Source organism: Nomascus leucogenys, chromosome 13, assembly GCF_006542625.1.
Source record: "Nomascus leucogenys isolate Asia chromosome 13, Asia_NLE_v1, whole genome shotgun sequence".
Taxonomy (NCBI): Eukaryota; Metazoa; Chordata; class Mammalia; order Primates; family Hylobatidae; genus Nomascus; species Nomascus leucogenys.
The window spans coordinates 16,075,852-16,095,327 of record NC_044393.1 but is presented as its reverse complement, the minus strand read 5'-3'; the positions used below and the strand labels follow the sequence as shown (position 1 = coordinate 16,095,327).

The 19,476-nt window shown below is 48.1% G+C and overlaps 2 long non-coding RNA genes across 2 annotated transcripts; one reads left to right on the top strand and one right to left on the bottom strand.

Moving 5' to 3' along the window:
• Positions 1-7,720: 7,720 nt before the first annotated feature.
• Positions 7,721-17,727, bottom strand: LOC105740681. The gene is made up of 3 exons (XR_001116750.1): positions 17,628-17,727; positions 16,220-16,353; positions 7,721-8,405 (listed from the first exon to the last, which is right to left on the bottom strand). It is a non-coding gene; the product is annotated as an uncharacterized LOC105740681 (long non-coding RNA).
• Positions 10,852-11,940, top strand: LOC100587980. The gene is made up of 2 exons (XR_179204.2): positions 10,852-11,147; positions 11,609-11,940. It is a non-coding gene; the product is annotated as an uncharacterized LOC100587980 (long non-coding RNA).
• Positions 17,728-19,476: the final 1,749 nt, after the last annotated feature.

The following is a 19,476-nucleotide window of genomic DNA, read 5'->3' as shown; positions in this document are numbered from 1 at the left end:
GCACAAACCGAAAGCCGGGTGGTGCCCTCACAGCAGAGCTCCTGACCTCCCTGCCTCGCACCTCCTGGCAGGGGGAGGGCGGCTGCCTTGGAGACAGTTTATTGTGTGACGAGGAGGGAGACAGGAGAGCACAAGGCAAAAAAACCCCAACAAATGGCTACGCCTTAAAAACTAACTTTAAAATGCCCAATTCAGGCAGTTTTCTGGCATTTTACCAAATCAGGCAGTTTTTTTTTTTGGCTTTTCCCACCATGTGACCGGGTCTGCCTTGCCCTGCCCCACCCCTGCTTGGGCAATCGTGCCCCCCGCTGAGCTCAGCAGCCTGGCGTGAGGTGAGGTGTCTGTGTGACTGCTGTTAGCAAATCCACCATTCCGGGGATCAGCGCCTGGGAGCGGCTTCCCTGGATGGTGATGTGGCTGTTCCCTAACTTGCTCCTGGCCCAGTGACCTGTGGTGGCTGTAGCAGCGCTGCGGGGTCCGGGCAGCAGTAGTGAAGGGCTTTGCTGCTGTCTGCAGTTGCGATGTCGCCCTCATTGTCCATTTCCTCAACCTAAGGAGACCCTGTGGCCTGGTGGACTTGGCTTCATTCCTTCTTTCAGCTCAGGGGGACGTGCATTTTTCCTCCTTTGAGTCGAATTAGCAATGAACTTCCCCGCCCCAGATGGACAGCGTGGCGTCGTCAGGGCCCAGCTGCAGCTTTCCAGGCCAGTGGGTCTTCGTGCACTGTCTGATTTGGTTCTGACAAGCACGCGAGGCCGTGCGGTCGTTATTCCCACTTTACAGATGAGGAAACACAAGGTAAGGAACTCGCCCGAGGTCACAGGGACGGCTGGATGTAAAACAGACTCCTACGTGTACAGATTTAAAGATCGGTAAGAAGAGAATTTCAAATCTCAGCCAAAGCAAAGGTCAAGTCACTGCGTCTTGGGGACGTTCCCTTCACTCCCCAGAACGTTCCAACATGGCCAGTGAAGACACTGTGTCCCCCTAACCCTGGGGGAGAAGAGGACGGGCTTAATGAAAAGTAGAAAGTTTCCTCTTTCCCACTGTTGGAGATGCCGGCGTCCCCACATCACGGTCTGCGCTGCATCTGGTCCACTTCTGGGACCCATCTGGGTCCCTGGGCCGGGGCTTCCTGTGGATGAGCCGGGATCACACAGCGATGTGGGATTGCTCAGGGCGCCCCGTTCCCTCCAGAGTGACCCCTGACCCAAAGCCAGTGCTGGGTGTTTGCGGAAACTGAAACCAGGGCAAGTCCGTCCGAATCAGACCCTGCAGAACAATGAGGTCTTTTGTGCGAATGAGGCGGGGGAGGAGCGGGGGGAGACCAGGCGCTTCCTGACGGGGTCTGCAGCACAGGTCACAGCAAGTGAATTCAGGGGGTGACCCTCCAAGGTCAGGTCACAGCCGAGCAGCACAGGCGCTGAGCTAAGTGTCCACAAAGGAGACGAACAAAGCGGCTGCTGTGGGAACAGTCAGTGTCGGTCAAGGCTGAGTCCAGGAGCTCGGCCCGCCGGGCGGCGACGGGGGCTTCATGCTGGCTCCCTCAACAGTCAGGAGGGCCGTGTGCTGAGGAGGGTCCTCAGCGTCCCCAGGATTGCTGGTGGGTTCACCTAGTGGAATTGCAGGGGTGATTCCACTAGTCGCGATATTTTTCTCTAATGGATATTAAAGTGAATAAATAACTATTGATATAAAAATATACTTCCTATATTTATTTGTAAGTAAATTCATGAGACCCCACATACCCATGACTTCATGAGCCAGAGGTTTGCTTCTCTCCCATGTGACAGCCTCGGCATGGGGGCCCCCTGGCTGGTTGGGCAGCTCCCAGGGCTGAGCCTCAGCTTGGGCTCTGTCATTGACAAAGGCTGTTTTTGTCCACCTGGTCCAAGGAGGTGCAAGTCACATCAGACAGCAGGGAAGAGGAGAAGGGCAAGTGGCGCGTACCCATGCATTTAAGGGTACACTGGGAAGGTACACCCCAGCTGCAAGGCAGGATGGGAAATTCAGTTTTGGTCCGGGCAGCTAAACTTTGGGATTTCCAATGTTAAATGTAGGGGATGAGGAGTATCAAGGGTCAGCCTGCAGCCTCTTCCCCCTCTGTGTGCTCCTGGAAGTCATCTACTCTCCTACCAGGGCATCCCACATTTTTTGAAAATTAGCTGATTAGGAGAGCATCCTTTCTGCACTACTGTGGAGGGGGTGGGGGCTTAGGCACGAGCAGTTCCCTAAGTCATGGTACAGGGCCTCCCCCATCTTGGGAGAGCAAAGGCTGTCTACCGTGTCCACCGACCCTGATGCACACCCACACAGCTTTCCTGCTGCCTGTGCTGAGCCAGGCACTGTGCTTGAGATGTGCACGGTATTTGACATAGAGTCAGGGTGGGTGGTGCCCAGACTCCCATGTCACTCCACGGTGAGACAGACTCACAGGGCTCCAAGGACAAGTCAAAATAATTTGGCCGAGCCTCTTTGTTTTAGAGGTTGGTCAACTGGTGCCAAAAGCTGGAGAAGGACTTGTTCAAGGTCACAGGGCTGTAGGTGATGAAGCCCAGAGCCACCTGGGTCCCTGGGGTCTTTCCAGTGAACACCACCATGACCTCACTGGTCCTGAATGGTCAATTTTTAAATAAAGAGATATACGGTCATCAAATCAAACACCACTGAATCTGTCTGTTCCCTGCCCACCTCTCTCAGAGACATCCACAAGTAATCCTTTAGCTGTTTCCGCACATTATTTCCAAATCCTGAAAGAGGAAGCTTGGCCAGGTGCTGTGGCTCATGCCTGTAATCCCAGCACTCTGGCAGGCTGAGGCGGGTGGATTGTTTGACTCCAGGAGTTCAAGACCAGCCTGGGCAACATAGCAAAACCCTGTCTCTACTAAAAAGACAAAAAATTAGTCAGACGTGGTGGTGTGCGCCTGCAGTCCCAGCTACTTGGGAGGCTGAGGTGGGAAAATCACCTGAGCCCAGGAGGTCAAGGCTACAGTGAGCCAAGATCGCACCACTGCACTCCAGCCTGGGAAACCACAGTGAGGCCTGTCTCAAAGAAAAAAAGAAAAAAGGAAGCCAGGGAAGCTATTCATAGAGCTTTCAAGGTCTAGTGTTATCTAATGTCTGCTAAGCTAGATGAGGAGTTAGCTCTTATACCACCCACCAGCTCCTTTCCTGCCACGCTGTATGGTACATCACTATTTTTAATTGCATCATAATCAGCCTTTATGTCATGTGACCAGGTAAATGCTATTCTCTGCAGAGCTAAGTATTGTAATATAGTTGTATTTTCTTACACACCTTTCATTTTTCCTAGAGTTCGTAATTTTCTTGTTCTTTTTTTTTTTTTTTTTTTGAGGTAGAATCTCGCTTTCACCAGGCTGTAGTGCAGTGGCATGATCTTGGCTCACTGCAACCTCTGTCTTCCAGGTTCAAGCAATTCTTCAGCCTCAGCCTCCCAAGTAGCTGGGATTACAGGCGTGGTGCTGGCTAATTTTTGTATTTTTAGTAGAGACGGGGTTTCACCATGTTGGCCAGGATGGTCTCGATCTCCTGACCTCGTGATCCACCCACCTCAGCCTCCCAAAGTGTTGGTATTGTGAGCCACCGTGCCCGGCCTTCTTGTTCTTTTTATTTGCAAAATTTACTTACAGATACTTAATTATTTCTCAATCCTCTGTTATTGAAGCCACTCCAGTGTTTTTCAAGCTGTTTTGATCACAACCCATCATAAGAAATTATTTTACAATGGAACCTGGTACACACACACACACACACACACCCCCCATATATATGAATACAAAGTTTCACAAAAGAATACTGATACCTTTTGATATTTTCTACTCAACTCTGTGATTAATGTTTTAAAATGCTAGTTGCACTCGCTGAACTGACGTCAGTTTGAGGAGCTCTGGGCCAGTCCCGAGAGGTCCTGCTCTGTGCACTCTCCTGAAACTGACCAGCTCCCATCTGGACTCTTCTCTCTGCTGCTCTCCTGAGCTTATCAGTTTTTTTGTTTGTTTCATTTTTGAGATGAAGTCTCACTCCATCACCTAGGCTGGAGTGCACTGGCGCGATCTCAGCTCACTGCAACCTCTGCCTCCCAGGTTCAAGCCATTCTCCTGTCTCAGCCTCCGGAGTAGCTGGGACTACAGGAAACTGCTACCACGCCTGGCTAATTTTTTTTTCATATGTTTAGTAGAGACGGGATTTCACCTTGTTGGTCAGGCTGGTCTTGAACTGCTGACCTCAGGTGATCTACCCGCCTCGGCCTCCCAAAGTGCTGGGATTACAGGCCTGAGCCACCGTGATCAGCTTTTTGATAGATCTCATGTCTTCTCTAATTAATTTTCTGCTTTTTATGAGTCACTGGCAAATTACGTATTGACAAAAACAAAATCGTAACTCTCCAGCATTTTATGTTTTCTTACCATTCCTCCAGTAACAGAAAATACTAATGAGAAGGAGAAAATTACAATGAAAGGAAGCAGGAGAGCAAATAAGAGATTCGACCTACACACGGTTTTGGTTCTGTGTGAGGCTGGTCATACCCAGATGAAAAGGTAGACATCCAGCTACGTACATCCCCGGAGATACCCAGACGAGGGAATGGAATGTTTACTGTGGCTCTAAGTCAGAGCATCTCATTTAAGCTTTATGGACAGTCTGCACAGGATGTGTCTGTGTGGGGACTTCTCTTGTGCATCATGGGAGGTTTAGCAGCATCCTTGGCCTCACCCACCAGATGCCAATAGCATCCCCCTCGCCTAGTTGTGAGAACTGAAAACATATCCAGACATTGCCAAATGTCCTCTGGGGGGCAAAGTTGCCCCAGCTGGGAGCCACTGCTCTACAGGTTTGGACGCTGTGCCTGCAATTCCATGCAGCATCACAGGCTATTGATCATGTGTCAGACGGAGCTTAAATTGGTTGGTCGCATCCTCAATAGCCACTCCAGAGCGTGATTATCTGACACCTGTAATTTACCATCCTGGTTACATGTGGGGCAAACGTGGAATGATGCACATCAGCAGGCCCAGGGCCTGCTTTCCATGGACTCAGTGTTCCTGCTGAGCATGGCCTCGGTCTCCCCGAGTTATTAAAGACATTGACGCCTCAGAGCTGACTCTGCCTCCACTTAATCAGCTCACCAGAAAATTACAAGAAAAATCATCTGCCACTTATGAAATTGCCGTTAAAATGGACTATTTCCTGCCACCTGGGGACAGGCTGCTGTTTCTCTTTCAGCATCGATATCTGAGATGCTGTCTCTGGGAAAGAGCAATCATAGATGCTGTTGAGACACTCCATTGGCCAAGGTGTGTCCCTGGATTGAAACCAAAGTCACAACAATAAGCCTGAAACATACTGAGGAATCCGTTCCAAAGATGGCAAGAGCAATTTCAAACAGTGCTGCGAGGGCCCTTTGGGGTCAGGACAGGCCTTTCCTAGCTATCAAGGCGTTGATCAGCTGAGAGCACAGGCCCCATGCTGCCACGGCTCCTCCAAGCCAGCACTGCCCACTCCATCCATGGAATCCCAGCCAGGAAGGGCAATGTATCTGCGCCAGTGCCTGAAATGTCAGTATCACAAAGCCAGCAGGAGGGGTGACCCGGTGGAGCTCAGCAAAGATGACATAAAACAGGCCACAAAGCTGGTTCACCAGGGTGCAGGAGGATTTGTCTGTTTTCTCCTGAGAACGGCTGCTCAGCTTACTCCACACAGCATTTCCATGCTTCATCCGTTAGCCCTGGAACGGGTCCCCTGGGAGCCACGGACCCTGGCAAACTCCACTGTAGGGGACCGTCATGCTGACAGTCAGCTCACCCTTGTGGATAAATCCTGACTCTTCCCTGCATCTGGAGCCACCCCCAAGAACCCGATCACACGGCACACGGGAGGGGCTGTGAGCTGAGATGAAATCTGGGCATTGTCTTCCTTGTTATTAATTTAATTGTCATTCTGTCTGAGCAGTTTCATTTTCGGAGAGTAATTTGATCGCCCTTTTAGAACCCTGATCATCTCAGTGTCATGTTCTTAGAGGGAGGCCCCTGGAAGAGGTGCCCACTGTGGTGTTCTTTTAATTAAATTCATCTGTTCCTGCAATAATGTGGATGAAACACCTGCCCTGCAGGCAAAATACGCACTTGCTCCTATTCCCGGGACCCAGAGTGGGGTGGAGCTGACCACAGCGTGTGCGTTAGACGCCACTCTTTAGGCAGGTTCACTCCTGAGTCTGCACTCCGGGGACTCCCGCTGTTTCCCACTGTTGTGCTCACACCCACCCGGTTAGCAAGTGTGCATCGGGAGACGGATTTCGTAGGTGCTGAGCTGCTGGGTGGGTGAGCCGGGAGCTGGTGGAGAGAACGCAAAGGCCGGATTTCATTCGGTTCTTACCTGGAAGATTTGAGATTGCAAGAAGAGAACTTTCCTTCTCTGCAGTCAGGCAGAGCTCAAGACAGGTCCTCAGCCTTGTGAGATCAGCTTTTCAGCCCTGTCTGCCCGCTTCTGCTCATGGAAGTCATGTTAGGACGCCTGTTTGTGTCCACGGAAGAGGGGCTTCCCCTGCCAGCCAGCCTCATGAATGGCAGCTGACGCTTTCCCATCCCCGGGTGAACCTCACTTCCATTTCACACAGTGCTGAACCAGGAGCAGGGAGAGGCTGTGATCCATGATCTCCCACAAATCCCAACAGACATGTTCTATAGTTTAAAATGGTTATACGAGTTCTTCTTTTTGGATATTATTTGTATGTGATCAATTTACATGGTGTTTATAGCATGTTTGTGTTTTTTATAATGTCGGTTTGTGGGATCTGGGAGGAGAAGGGTTTTTATGAGGAAGATCTTTGGGGAGACAGAAACCTTGACGCGGGGAGCTGTGAGCGCTCCACTCAGGGCAGGGAGCACATTCAGGATGGGCTGGGCAGAGCCTCGGAGGCTCCTGGCTGCCCCTCTCTGGGTGTGGGGCGTGTGGGGCGACTCCATTTAGGAAGGGTCTGGCCACTTGACGCAGGAACAAGCCCAGTAAAGCCTGCACTGCAGCTGAAGGAATGATCTGTTTGTTCTCTAAGAGGCCCCTGCAGGCGGGAGATGTTTTAAATAACCACCCGCAGGCAGAGAGTAAAGGACTCAGTGAAGAAAGAAACTGGAGCTCAGTCCTTTGAGGGCAGAAACGCATCCACCACACCCACCGTGAGCTGAGCACGGCCACGCCTGGGCTTTGTGGGAGCCTGGTCAGGCCCAGCACCTGCTCTTTGTTGAACAGGGAGTAAGGGGAAGTTAGACAGCCGCAGGGACGTCCTTGACCTGACTGGTCCAGCCACCTCACTAGCATGTGGGGCGGATGAGGCTCAGGGAAGCCAAGGGACTTCTCCCAGATCCCCGGGGAATAGGACCTGAGGTCCCAGCTCCTGACTCCCAAGTCAGTGCTCTCGCTACGGCCCAAGGTTGCTCAGCACCTGCCAGGCCTGCGCGGAGCACTTTAGAATCATTAGCCCATTTAACCCTGACTGCCACAAACACATGAGGTTGGGATTGTACCCATTCTACAGATGAGAAACCGAGGGTCAGAGAGGGAGGTAGGAGGAGGAATGAGACCCAAACCCAGCACTGTGACTCCAAAGAGCCCTTAACTTCTATATGCTCGTCAGATAAATTTTCTACCCTGTGACAATTAGTATTTTCTCAGATTCCAAAAAAAAAAGCAAAAGAAATGTTAATTGTTGGGGACATGGTTCTCTAATTAGACATTCAAAGAAATTCCCAGAACTTTGCGGGTTAGCAGTGATGTTAAGTTACTACTGGCTTCTGCCCCTCCTACCCGGCCCTGCCCTAAGCATTTTTCTGGTGCTTAGTTGTTGAAACATCATCACAAACTTATAAGATATGATTTGATGTGACATCACTGCCCCTGCGTTAAGGGCGTGGAAACTAGGCAGGGAGAGCAGAAATTGCTTGCTCTAAAACCCTGAACCCATGATTCCATTTCCTTGGATATATGCCTGGGTTGGGGATTTGGAAACCTGTGAGAGGTTGTGTTATTGAGGGTCATTGTTCTCATTCTCCATCTTCCTTCCCTGGATCCGTGTCCTCTGTCCGTGACTCTGTAGTCTGTGCATCTAGAGGCGGAGTCTGTTTCCTTGTCCTGTTGATGTTGGCTTTGGTTGTGTGACTTGCATTGGCCAATGGGACGTCAGCAGGTGTGACGTGGGCAAAGAGGTGGCATGTGCTAGCACAGTGGGTCTTGCCTGCTTGTTCTCCTGCCTTCCATCATGAGATGAATATGCCTCTGGTTGTCCCTGGTCCAAGGAAGATGGGAGACCCTCAGTACAGCAGACCTGGACCCAGTTCTCAGCTTGCAGCCAAGAAAAGCCAGTCCTGGCTCAGATGTGATGAACCCCATCAGACCTGTGGACATGAGAGTGAGAAATAAATACTATTGTTTATAACTGAGTTTGGGGGTGGTTTGTTACACAGTGTGATTGTGAGAGTAGCTGACTGATACAAAACTAGAGACCCAACATGCTGCAGTGCTCACTAGCACCCAAATGCACCTGCCGTCAGGGCCATCTTCTCCGGACACACCATGCTTTCCATTGCCCCCGAGGCATCTTCATGTCAGATGATGGGTCCTTGCCCACCACATCATGTTGGCCCCTGTTCCCAAGGGGCAGGACAAGCTCTTCTGGTCTAGTTCAGTGGAGCGCTGACTCTGTGCATCGGAGGAGCTTTTGCTTGTTTGTTTTGTTTTTCTCTAATCAGACATGCAAGGACCCATTGAGTTCTTCTGATGCAGAGAAAGCCTGTGTGGCCATCATTATGTCGGTTTCTTTTTGACTTTTGCAAACTTTCTTTCACTAAACATTTGTCAGATCTAGACCTGGCCTTTCTATGGTGACAATAAAGTAGCCAGAGTGTTTGTGTCCTCTTTGGATCACGCTGACATTTCTGTCCACCCTGACATCTTCACTGGAGAGAATCCAACTGTGCCCCCTCCTGATGACTGTTCCTATTGGGAAGTTTCTTACTAAATAACCATCAGCATCATTATCATTGTGCGTCTTTTGGACAGGAAGAAGGGAGGGCAAAGTTCTGTCCCAGCCTATTAGGAGTCAAGAGGGAAGGAGACGGGAGCTGCTGACCTCTCACGGCTTCCCTAGGGGGCTCTGGCTGGGCTGCTCAGCTGTGTTGGGCTGCTCAGCATATGGTTCACAGCTCCCTAGGACCTCAGTATCATTCTTACCATAGGACAGAAGAGGACAGCAAAGCTCAGAGAGGCTGTGTAACTAGCTTTAAAATTTAGTTTCAACCTTAGAGTTAGGCTTTCCCTCTTCCTGATTATAAACTGAAATTATAATAACAGCGAGTCAAGGCTTTCTAAACTAAGCATATTCACAGCAATATTGATTATAATAACCAAAAGCAAAACAAGAAAAAAATAAAAATTGTATTGCCCAGAAATACAAGATTGGTGAAGGCAGTTATCGTATATCTATATGAAATACATTGTAACTAATGAAATTTATGTCTTTGAAGGCTGCTTCATGGCCTAAAGAAATGCACATGGTATAATGTGAAGAAAACTCGAGGCAGAATCTGATGAATAAATTAACAAAACTTCCAAACTAACTAAATTAAACATTTAGAATAAATCCTAATTTTATAAACCAAGTAGATTTTTTATGTGCATTAAAAACACTGGAGTAAGATTTTATTTTTTCTCTATTTTCTAGGAATATTTTATAAACTTTTCAATTACTTTTTAAAATCAAAAAATAAATGAACATCCTTAAGAGTAAAAATATAATAAAAGCATAGAGCAGCCTTGAGGTGTGACATGTAACTGTCTTATCATCTGGGACATTTTTTTGTTTCACAAATGCTCCCTTCTTCTTTGGGATGCCTCAGGGCAGGGACCCTGTCTCCTCTCCGTCTTGGTGGCGCCAGGAACATATCATGGCCCAATAAATAATTGATAACTCCTCGAAAGGAGTCCGTTCACTTCAGGTGGCCCACTAACTCCTCAAGGCTTTCTCTTAAGTGCGTTTCATTTGTTTTGATTTTTTTTCAACTTAAATGGATGAAAATTAAAGCCAGGAGAGAGCTGTTGGCTTGCAGAGAGCTAGAAAAGAGAAAAATAAATGAGTGCAGTCCCTGAAGGGCCACAGGGTAGGGGCTGGACCTGGGCACCTGCCGTGTCTGAAAGTCCATTTTTTGCCCAGTTGTTCTCTAAGGCGCTAAGATCTAAAAGTCAAAAAAGAAAATGGATGATGTATGGAACAACATTCAATATTGTTACTACAACATAAGAAAGGTGGATTTAGAGATCAGAGAGAACGGTCCCTGCATCGGAGTCACTTGCTAACAGGTGTGTACCCACCCCTGCCAGGCACTGCTCTGGGTGCTGGGACAGGGCAGGGAACAAAACAACACACCCCTGCCCCCTGCCCACCGCCCACCGCCCACTGCGGGGTTACTTTCGAGTCTGGCGGACAAGCAGTAGCCATTGAACTGGCAACTGCATGATGTGCAGGAGGTGGGGGTTGTTTTAAAGGATGATAGAGGTGAAGGGCAAGGCTGTGTCAGGGGTCAGGAGGCCTCTCTGAGGAGGTGAGCGAGCCCTGAGAAGAGCACCCCAAGCAGAGGCACAGCAGGTGCACAGGCCCCCGGGGCAGGAGAGACCTTGGTGATCCTGGGTGAGGAACAGCAGGGAGGTGGGTGTGGCTGGAGCCACGTGACCGAGGGGGAAGTGGGAGGAGATGAGGTCACAGGAGAGGGCGTGGAGTGAAGCAGTGAGGGGTGACCCGTAGCCTGTGGTCACTGTCTCCAGGTGGGCAGGCTCCGGTGGAGAGCCAGGGCTCTCAGGGGTGGTCCTAGGGGCAGCAGCATCAGCACCCCAGGGCCCTGCTGGGAAAGCCAGCTCTCGGGCTCTGCTGAGACCTCCTGAATCGGAACCTCAGGGTGGGCCCAGCCATCGGAGTTTTAACAAGGCCTCCAGAAGATTCTGACACTCACTAGAGTCTGAGAAACACAGCAGAGCCGGAACCCGGGCTCCAGTTTTCACCCAGGAGACAGGAGGATTCTGGGTGGAAGGGCAGGAGGGACTGGGGTCCCCCCCAGAAGGAGTGCCCCATGATGATGCCACACAAGGTGGACATTCATTCTCCTGGGAAGGTTCTCTAAGGGTTCCTTGGACAGGAAGGTAGCTCTCTGGGCTGCCTGGCACTGGAGATGCTGGGGGGTGAGTGACCTAGGAGCAGGCCTGCACCCGTGACTGAGGGACGAGGAATAAACACCCCAGCTTCCCCTGTGTCTGGGTGGCTCTGAGGGGCGTCCCGTACACAGATCGCAGGCTGCTCAGCAGGATCGAGTTGGGAAGGGGGCTCCAGGACAGGAAACAGCATGACTAGAGGTGGAAGAAACTTGTCATATGCAAGGCACTGTATGTAATTCCATCAGGCTGCAGTGTAAGCTTGCAGAGAGGAGGAGGGAGAGTGGAGTGAGATGGAAAGTGACTGATGAAATGTATGTCTCCCCAGGAACGTCGGTCACGGATAAGCCCCCAGTGAAGGGACTTAGGAAGCCTCTCCCCCTTCGTGTTCTTTCCGCAGAGAGTCTTCAGAGACTGGAAATGCTTGCCAGGAAGGAAGAACCACTTTCTGTCCTCCATCATCAGGAGCACAGAAGAGTGAAGCTGGGCCCACATAGAGAAGCATCTCATGCTGTCTGCAGTGGCTGCAGCGCTCTCCTGGGGCAGGAGATGATCAAAGGTCAACATGACTTTGAAAAGGGGCTGGGAGAAAAGCCCCCAGTGCTGGCTCTGGACTCAGTACCCCAGGGCTCCTAAAGGGCTAAACATGACTAGATTGTAGTGAGCCTTTTCCAACATGCAAAGAAGCATCCAGGGATAATGTCTAAATACAGATGTGCTATTTCTCTCCTCTTTCTTTTTCAACTTTTCCATCATCCTCAGTGTCCTCACAACAGCTTCCCCTTGTCCTGTGACAAACCTGGACAAGGTGCTTTGGGTGGGAGGCAGAGTAACATGGGACACCCTGAGTTCTGCATGTCTCTGCCTGTATTTCCCTCCTTCCTTCTAGTTCAAGGAGGTAAACAGGTGTGGCGACTCCTCCTGGCAGGGACTTTCACAGGACAGAGGCAGGAGCTACTTGAGAAAGATTTAGCTCATTGGAGCGAGGGGTGGGGCGGAGAGGGAAAGAGATGGAGGAGAAGATTACTGAAGAATGGAAAGGTGCAATGTTCCCCAGGTCCTAGGGATGCGCTGCACTGCAGAGGGTGGCTGTGAGGTCCCACACCTGCAAGCAGGAGTCACTGGATTCTGCTGGTGGCTGACCTGCTGACCAGAGATGTAAGCCCAGTTTCCTCTTCTGTAAAATCAGGCGTAGCCCAGTGGCTTTCAACCCTGGCTATATGTTAGTGACACCTGGGAAGTTTTAAATATTTCTGACGCCCACATTGGACCCCAGATCTATCAGATCAGAACATCTGGGTTTAGTATCTTTAGTGTCCCTCAGGTGACTCAAATATGCAGTCAAGATGGAGAGCACTAACCTAAGCTAAGTTCTGTTTAATGAGAATTTTGAGACCAAGAAACACTTAGAGCAGGGAGGATCCTAAGAAATCACCTGATGCAACTCCTACCATTCGCAGGGGAAGAAACTAGTTTTCAGAGAGGCCAAATCATTCACCCAAGGACACAGAGCATGCAAGTGGCAGAGCTATTTCCAATATTACCGCTGCCTCTTGACCTCCCTAGAAGACCCGCTTGAAGCTCTCAACTTCACAGGAGAGCTGGGTCTGCGAGGCCCACATGGGATCCCTGATTCCAGGAAGGAAGCCCAGGCCTCCTGGCGGCTCAGTGAGTCACCCTGTAGCAGTGGCCCTGAGGCCCCTCCTTGAAGAAAAATTCCAGGAGGCTTGAAATGCTCTCCAAAATAAAGAAAAGGAAGATGTGCCTGGAAACTGGAGAAGATTGCACGATGGATGTAAATATTTGGGTTTTGTGGCTTCTTTCCCCTGCAAAAATAAACATGGCAGAATTGTTTCTTACTGAAAAGGCGTCTGGGTTTCATAAACAGACAATAAAGAGGCAACCGAAGACCCAGAACATCCCCAAATCAGCATCTGTCCCTGTCATCTGGCTGTACCTCCATCCTCCTCGGTCTCTCTCTCACCCAGGCTCACAACAAAGGGAAGCGCTCTTGCCTTTTGGAAAAAGGACGGCCTTCTCCCCACCACTTGTCTCTTGGCTCCTCCCACAGGTGGAGGATGAATCTGATTGGTGGGAAGATAAGCCGCTGGGCTCCTCCAGTGGGCGGGGCTAATATGCAAATGGTCAAAAGAGTTAGGATGCTTTTGGCAGCAACTAACAGAATATGCAGCTAAAAGTGTCTTATTTTCTTGCTACCTAAATTGGGGTCCATGAACCAGCAATATCAGTTCATTAGAAATGCAGAATCTCAGGTAATACCCAACACTTACTGAATCAGAATCTGCTTTTTTTTTTTAACAAGATTACCTAGGTGATTCATATGCATATTAAAATTTTTAATTACTTAGAGTCAAGTTTATTTTGTTTAAGTACCTGGCTAAATATCTAATTATATATTAATTCCAAAGCTTCCCCAATGCCCCCGCTACGTTTTCCTGTTTGAAAAAAAAATCACAATACCAAAAGGAATTGATTTCTGATATGTAATATATATTATTTAGCTGCCTTCGTGCAGTTCAGGAAATGGGTTCCCCACATTAATTCATGGAGCCACAAAAAATTTAGTGCAATTTGGCTAAATAATTTTAGATTCACAGGTGATTGTAAGACATACGAAAAATCTCACATGCACTTCACTCATTTCCCCCCAATAATATCATCTTCCTAATTATAGTGAAATTTCACAACCAGAATATTGACTCTGATACAATCCATCTGTCTGACCCAGGTTTCACCAGTTTTATATGCACTAATTAGTGTGTATTTAGTTCTTTTAAAGTTTATTATATGTTTGGATTCGTGTGACCACCACCATTAAGATTCAAAACAGTTCCTTCCTAACCATTCCTCATGCTGTCCTTTTATAGCTTGTTCCATGAAGAGCAGGTCTATGTAAACCTTTCCCCAAAGGCCCAGCAAACTGAGAGGCTGAAGAAAGAAGCTGACCAATCCAGCTTCTGTGAAAGAAACATTTAGTAGGGACCTACTAAAGCGATATCTCAGGTGGCTGCCAGACTGTGGAGCCCTACGCCCACTCTCCAGAAAATATCCTTTAGATAGGAAGCTTTTGTTTTTGTAAAATACGTGCAACTACTCACACCTCAGACTGTGACCCTTGTGACCACTGAGGAGGTTAGATAAACATATTTATGAGGGGTTACCTATGCTATAGGCATTGTTGCTTTTTCTTTTTATTATACTTTAAGTTCTAGGTTCACGTGCACAACATGCAGGTTTGTTACATATGTATACATGTGCCATGTTGGTGTGCTGCACCTGTTAACTCGTCATTTACATCAGGTATATCTCCCAATGCTATCCCTCCCCCCTCCCCCCACCCCATGACAGGCCTGGTGTGTGATGTTCCCCACCCTGTGTCCAAGTCTTCTCATTGTTCAATTCCCTTTATGAGAGGTTATCTACACTATGAGAGCACCTTAGTATGCAAGAGTCAAACACCAGTCATCATGGCGGTTTTGCTTCAAGATGGTGTCACTCTTGCCACACAAAAGGTTGTTTTCCTACATAGCTATACTCTTCTCCTTCCTTCCTTTACTCCTAATGCCTGGAAACCACTATTCTGCTGATAATTTTGTCATTTAAAGAATGCTATAGTGGCTGGGTGTGGTGGCTCGCGCCTGTAATCCCAGCACTTTGGGAGGCTGAGGTGGGTGGATCGCTTGAGGTCAGGAGTTCAAGACCAGCCTGGCCAACATGGCGAAACCCCATCTCTACTAAAAATACAAAAATTATCCAGGTGTGATGGCGGGCGCCTGTAATCCCAGCTACTTGGGAGGCTGACGCAGGAGAATCGCTTGAACCTGGGAGGTGGAGGTTGCAGTGAGCCGAGATTGCGCCACTGCACTCCAGCCTGGGCTATAGAGCAAGACTCGGCCTCAAAAAAAAAAAAAAAAAGATACCTAAGTGAGATTATATAGTGCATAACCTTTTGAGATTGGCTTTTTTTCACTGAGCTTAATTCCCTGGCGATTCATCCATGCCATCACAGGTATTAATAGCTTGCTCCTTTTCATGGCTGAATAGTATTTCATAGCAGAGATGCACCAGTTTGTTTAACTCATTCATTGAAGGACATTTGGGTTGTTTTCCAATTTTTCACTATTATCAGCAAAGTTGCTATGATTATTCGTATATAAATTTTTGTCTGAATACAAGTTTTCATTTCTGTGGGACAAATGCCCAAGAGTGCAAATGCTGGGTTATGTGGTAAGCACATGTCTAATTTTTGGAAGAAACTGCTGAACTGTTTTCCAGAGCCTCTGTGTATCAGCAATGTATTGTATGAGCAATCCAATTTTTCTATACCCTTGCCATCATTTACTGTTATCACTATTTTTTATTTTAGCCACTTTCATGTGGGTATTTAGTGATTTTAATTTGCATTTTCCTTATGGATAATGATGTTGAACATCTTTTTGTGTATTTACTTGCCATTCATATATCACCACTGGTGAAATAGCTGTTCATGTCTTTTGCTCACTTCCTAAATGGATTTTTTTTTTACTGTTGAGTTTTAATAATTCTTTATATTATTCTAGGCATTAAACCCTTTGTAGGATAAGTGGTTTGAAAATATTTTCTCCTAGTACATAGCTTGTCTTTTCATCCTCTTCACAAGGCCTTTCGCAGTGCAAAAGTATTAAATTTTACTGAGGCCCAATTGATCAATTTTTCCTTTTGTGCATTGTGTTTTCTGTGTCAAGTCTAAGAACTCTCCTTCTAGCCCTGGGTCCTGAAGATTTTCTCCTAAGAATTTTTAAAAAAGTTTAATAGTTTTACATGTTACATTATGAGTCCAAAATCCATTTTTGAGTTAATTTTTGTATCACGTATGACAGCTAGGGTGTGATTAATTTTTTGTCTATGTACGTCCAATTTTTTTTCTGACACTATTTGTTGAAAAGGCTATTGAATATTAAAGTTCTAGAAGCACAGGCTTAAATTACAAAGGCATTTTTTTTAAACTCACTTAACAAAAAGTCCAGAAAAGGCAACTCCAATTTGGCTTACTCTCTAGCTCTGGGAGATCTGTCTGCATCTTTGGGATCCTCTGGTCTTCGCCTTGGGGTTTCCGGTGGCCGTCATGGCTCCAGCATCACCAGCCTGTGTCCTGTGTCCAGAACAGAGGAAGGGAAGGACAGCTGGGAGATTTTTCTCCCGTGTGTCTTGGGAAATCTTACCCAGAAGCCTCTAGTAGATGGCCCTTAGGTCCCATTAGCTATTAATAGAACTGGATGACAGGCCTACTCTCAAACCAATCACAAGCGAAGGGGAGAGGATTACTGTGATTGGCCTTGAACCACTGACCAATCACGTTGCTCCCGCTTAGGGCTGAGGCAGGGCCACCTTCCTTCAGCACATTGTTTTCTACTGGAGAGGTGAACAAACGTGTGGCTCTGTTACCAAGGAAGAAAGGAGAGTGGTTGCTCAGTGTCTGCTGTGAACCTGGCTGTCCCTATGTGTCCTCTCTCCTCTGTGTGTGTGTGTGTGTGTGTGTGTGTGTGTCTTGCAGACATCAGTGCACAACACACCACAGTCCTATAATTCAGTGGAGTGTTTATCTGCTCGGCAGACTCCACTGTCCCCACAGTCAGGGTCCAGGCACTAGAAGGTATGTGGCAGGAAGCAGAGGAAGACCCAAGCCACAGACCCCCATCCAACTTTGAGTGCAAGCAATGGAAACCGACTCTGGATTCCTTGATTTAATTTTTTGAAGACATTTATGGGAAGAAATGGGGTAAGTTTGTAGGAAAATTAAATGTGAAGAGCCAGATTCACGGGGCTTGGGGGCATCAGGGCAGCTCCTGGGTCCTCTGTGTGGCCATCAGGGTGAATCCACTCATGTGTCACTGTTCACGATTCAGGTCCCCACAGGAGGACAGGATGGTCCTGTCTTGGCCATATGTTACCCCCTGGACTCGGGGACAGTGTTGTCATTTGGCTGAAAGCCCCTCCTCACCACAAGGACAGGGATGGGGAGTTTCTCAGTGGAAGCCCAAGGATTTGCTTAGGCCTGGAGAGCAAACCCCACACGCCCTCCACACATCACCTGCACAAACGCCCCTCCAGCCGAGCTAGCCTGCTCACTGCCCCTCAGACATTCTTCCCTCCCATCCTTGCTTGTGCTGGGACCCCTCCTGGACAACTTCCCTCTCCTGCCTGCTCTTCTAACTTTCATGGTCCTTCAAGACTCTAATTAAGCCACGCTCCTCCTCCAACAAGCACCAGCCATTGCTGCTGCTGTGTCGAGGTTTCTGAACCTCAGCGTTATTGACATTTAGGGCTGGGCAATCTCTGTTGTGGGACTGTCCTGCACATTGTGGGATGCTTAGCAGCATCTCTGGCCTCTACTCAGTAAATGCCAGTTACGCCCTTACCTAGTGGTGACAACCAAAACTGTGTCCAGACATTAGCAAGTGTCCCTGGAGGGAAAAACTGCCCCTGGTTGAGAGCCACTCCTTTTCTGAACCTGAGTCATTAAGATTTACTGCCATAGCAACTTAATTACATCGTGATGTTTACTTAACTTCTCACTGCTGCTTATTACTTTGGCAGACTGTAGCCAGCCAGAGAGCAGCCAGGTTAACCCATACCGTGGCCCCACACTAAATTGTCTCCCACACTGTGTAGGGATGGCTCGGTACACATGGAGCATAGCGGGGTTTGGGCTTGATGGCTTTGAAGCCTCTGCTAGACTGGGAGGCACACAGCTTGGTACCACGTCTGGATGCAACGTCATGTTCCTGAGGCAGGATGGTGCTTGTGTACTGAAGACAGTTTTGCTGGCTGTGGTGAAGGGCAGAGCTCTCAGAGGATCCTGTGGAAACCAAAGCCTGCTGTAACCCTCCAATAGTAACAGCCATCCGCTCCACCTCTGGGCCCAGGCACGCCTCACAGGAGCTCTCTACAGGCACTGTCTCATCCATAATGAATTAGGTATCAGTGTCTGGTTTTTAGAGATTCGGAAACTGAGGCCAGAGCATTCTAATGTCCTAAGCATATTCACGGTGAGTAGGTGCAGAGCTGGCTTCCGCCTGCGGGGTCTGAGTCTAGGGTCAGTGCTCGTAGCCACAATTTTCGTAGGCTACCCAGGCCCACTGTCTCCTTGAGCACCCATGTGCCCCATGCAGCACGTAACTTGTAGGAAACGAAGGCGTTTGCCAGCCTTTGCCTGTGTCCAATGTGAGCTTATCTCCTATTTAGCACGAAGCCTTTATTAAATTAGAGTTACTGATTTAGTGGATACATCACTTTACTCTGTCATCTTGACAGTGATAAGATCTGCATTTTGCTCACTTCTGGATCACACAATCTAGCAGAATTCTTGATGCATGGCAGGAACTCATCATTATTTGCCTCATTTAATTGAATTGTATTATGTTTCTGTGGACACTTCATCACACCTAACAGTGTTTTGCACAAAGTAATTGTTAAAAAATACTTTTCAAAGGGCTAAATGTTTGATCAATCAATAGGTTTTTAATTGAGTGTCCTTACAAGTGAGTATCATAAACTGACGATAAAAGTGTTTTTATGACTGTGTGCTGGTTACCTGGATTAAATGTTTCTTTAAGCCTCAGAGTGCATGATGATTCAGTTCTTCTGATTTTAAGCTCGGATCTATTCAGTGAAGAGATATGCAGGTCTGGAAGCCTTTGAAATTTATAATGTGGATGCTGGGAACCCATGATGCTGGTGGCCAATTTTGAAAATTGTTACAGAAATTTATATTCATTAGAAATGATGGCAAGTTCTGGAATGGTATTCTGCAGAGTCAATTTAAAGAAATTGTTTCAAGGAGATAACTGAGGAAGCAGCAAGCAGAGACACTAACTTGGATGTGACACCGCTGAGAGACAAAACTCAGCTTGATGAATGGAGCCAAGCCAGGAAAGGGCTGTGGACCTGTCCCAGAGGGTCCACCTATTTTCTGACAATTGGCAATGTTATTTATTAACTAGAAATCTGTTATGGGACAAGGAGAAGATTGGTTGCAGCCCTCGGAGAATAAGACAGTTGTCCTCTTGGCTTCTATATAATATGCTTCTAAGCAATGTTTTAGGATTTATCAGCGGCGAGATCCTTGGATATTTAACCAAGTCCCCCTGAGGGCTCTAACATGGCAGTGATGGGAAATAGAGCTGGGGGCAGGGGAAGAGAAGCTGGGATGTAGCTTTTACCCCTAAGCACATTCTCCTAAAGTGATAGCTTTGCAATAATCTGTTT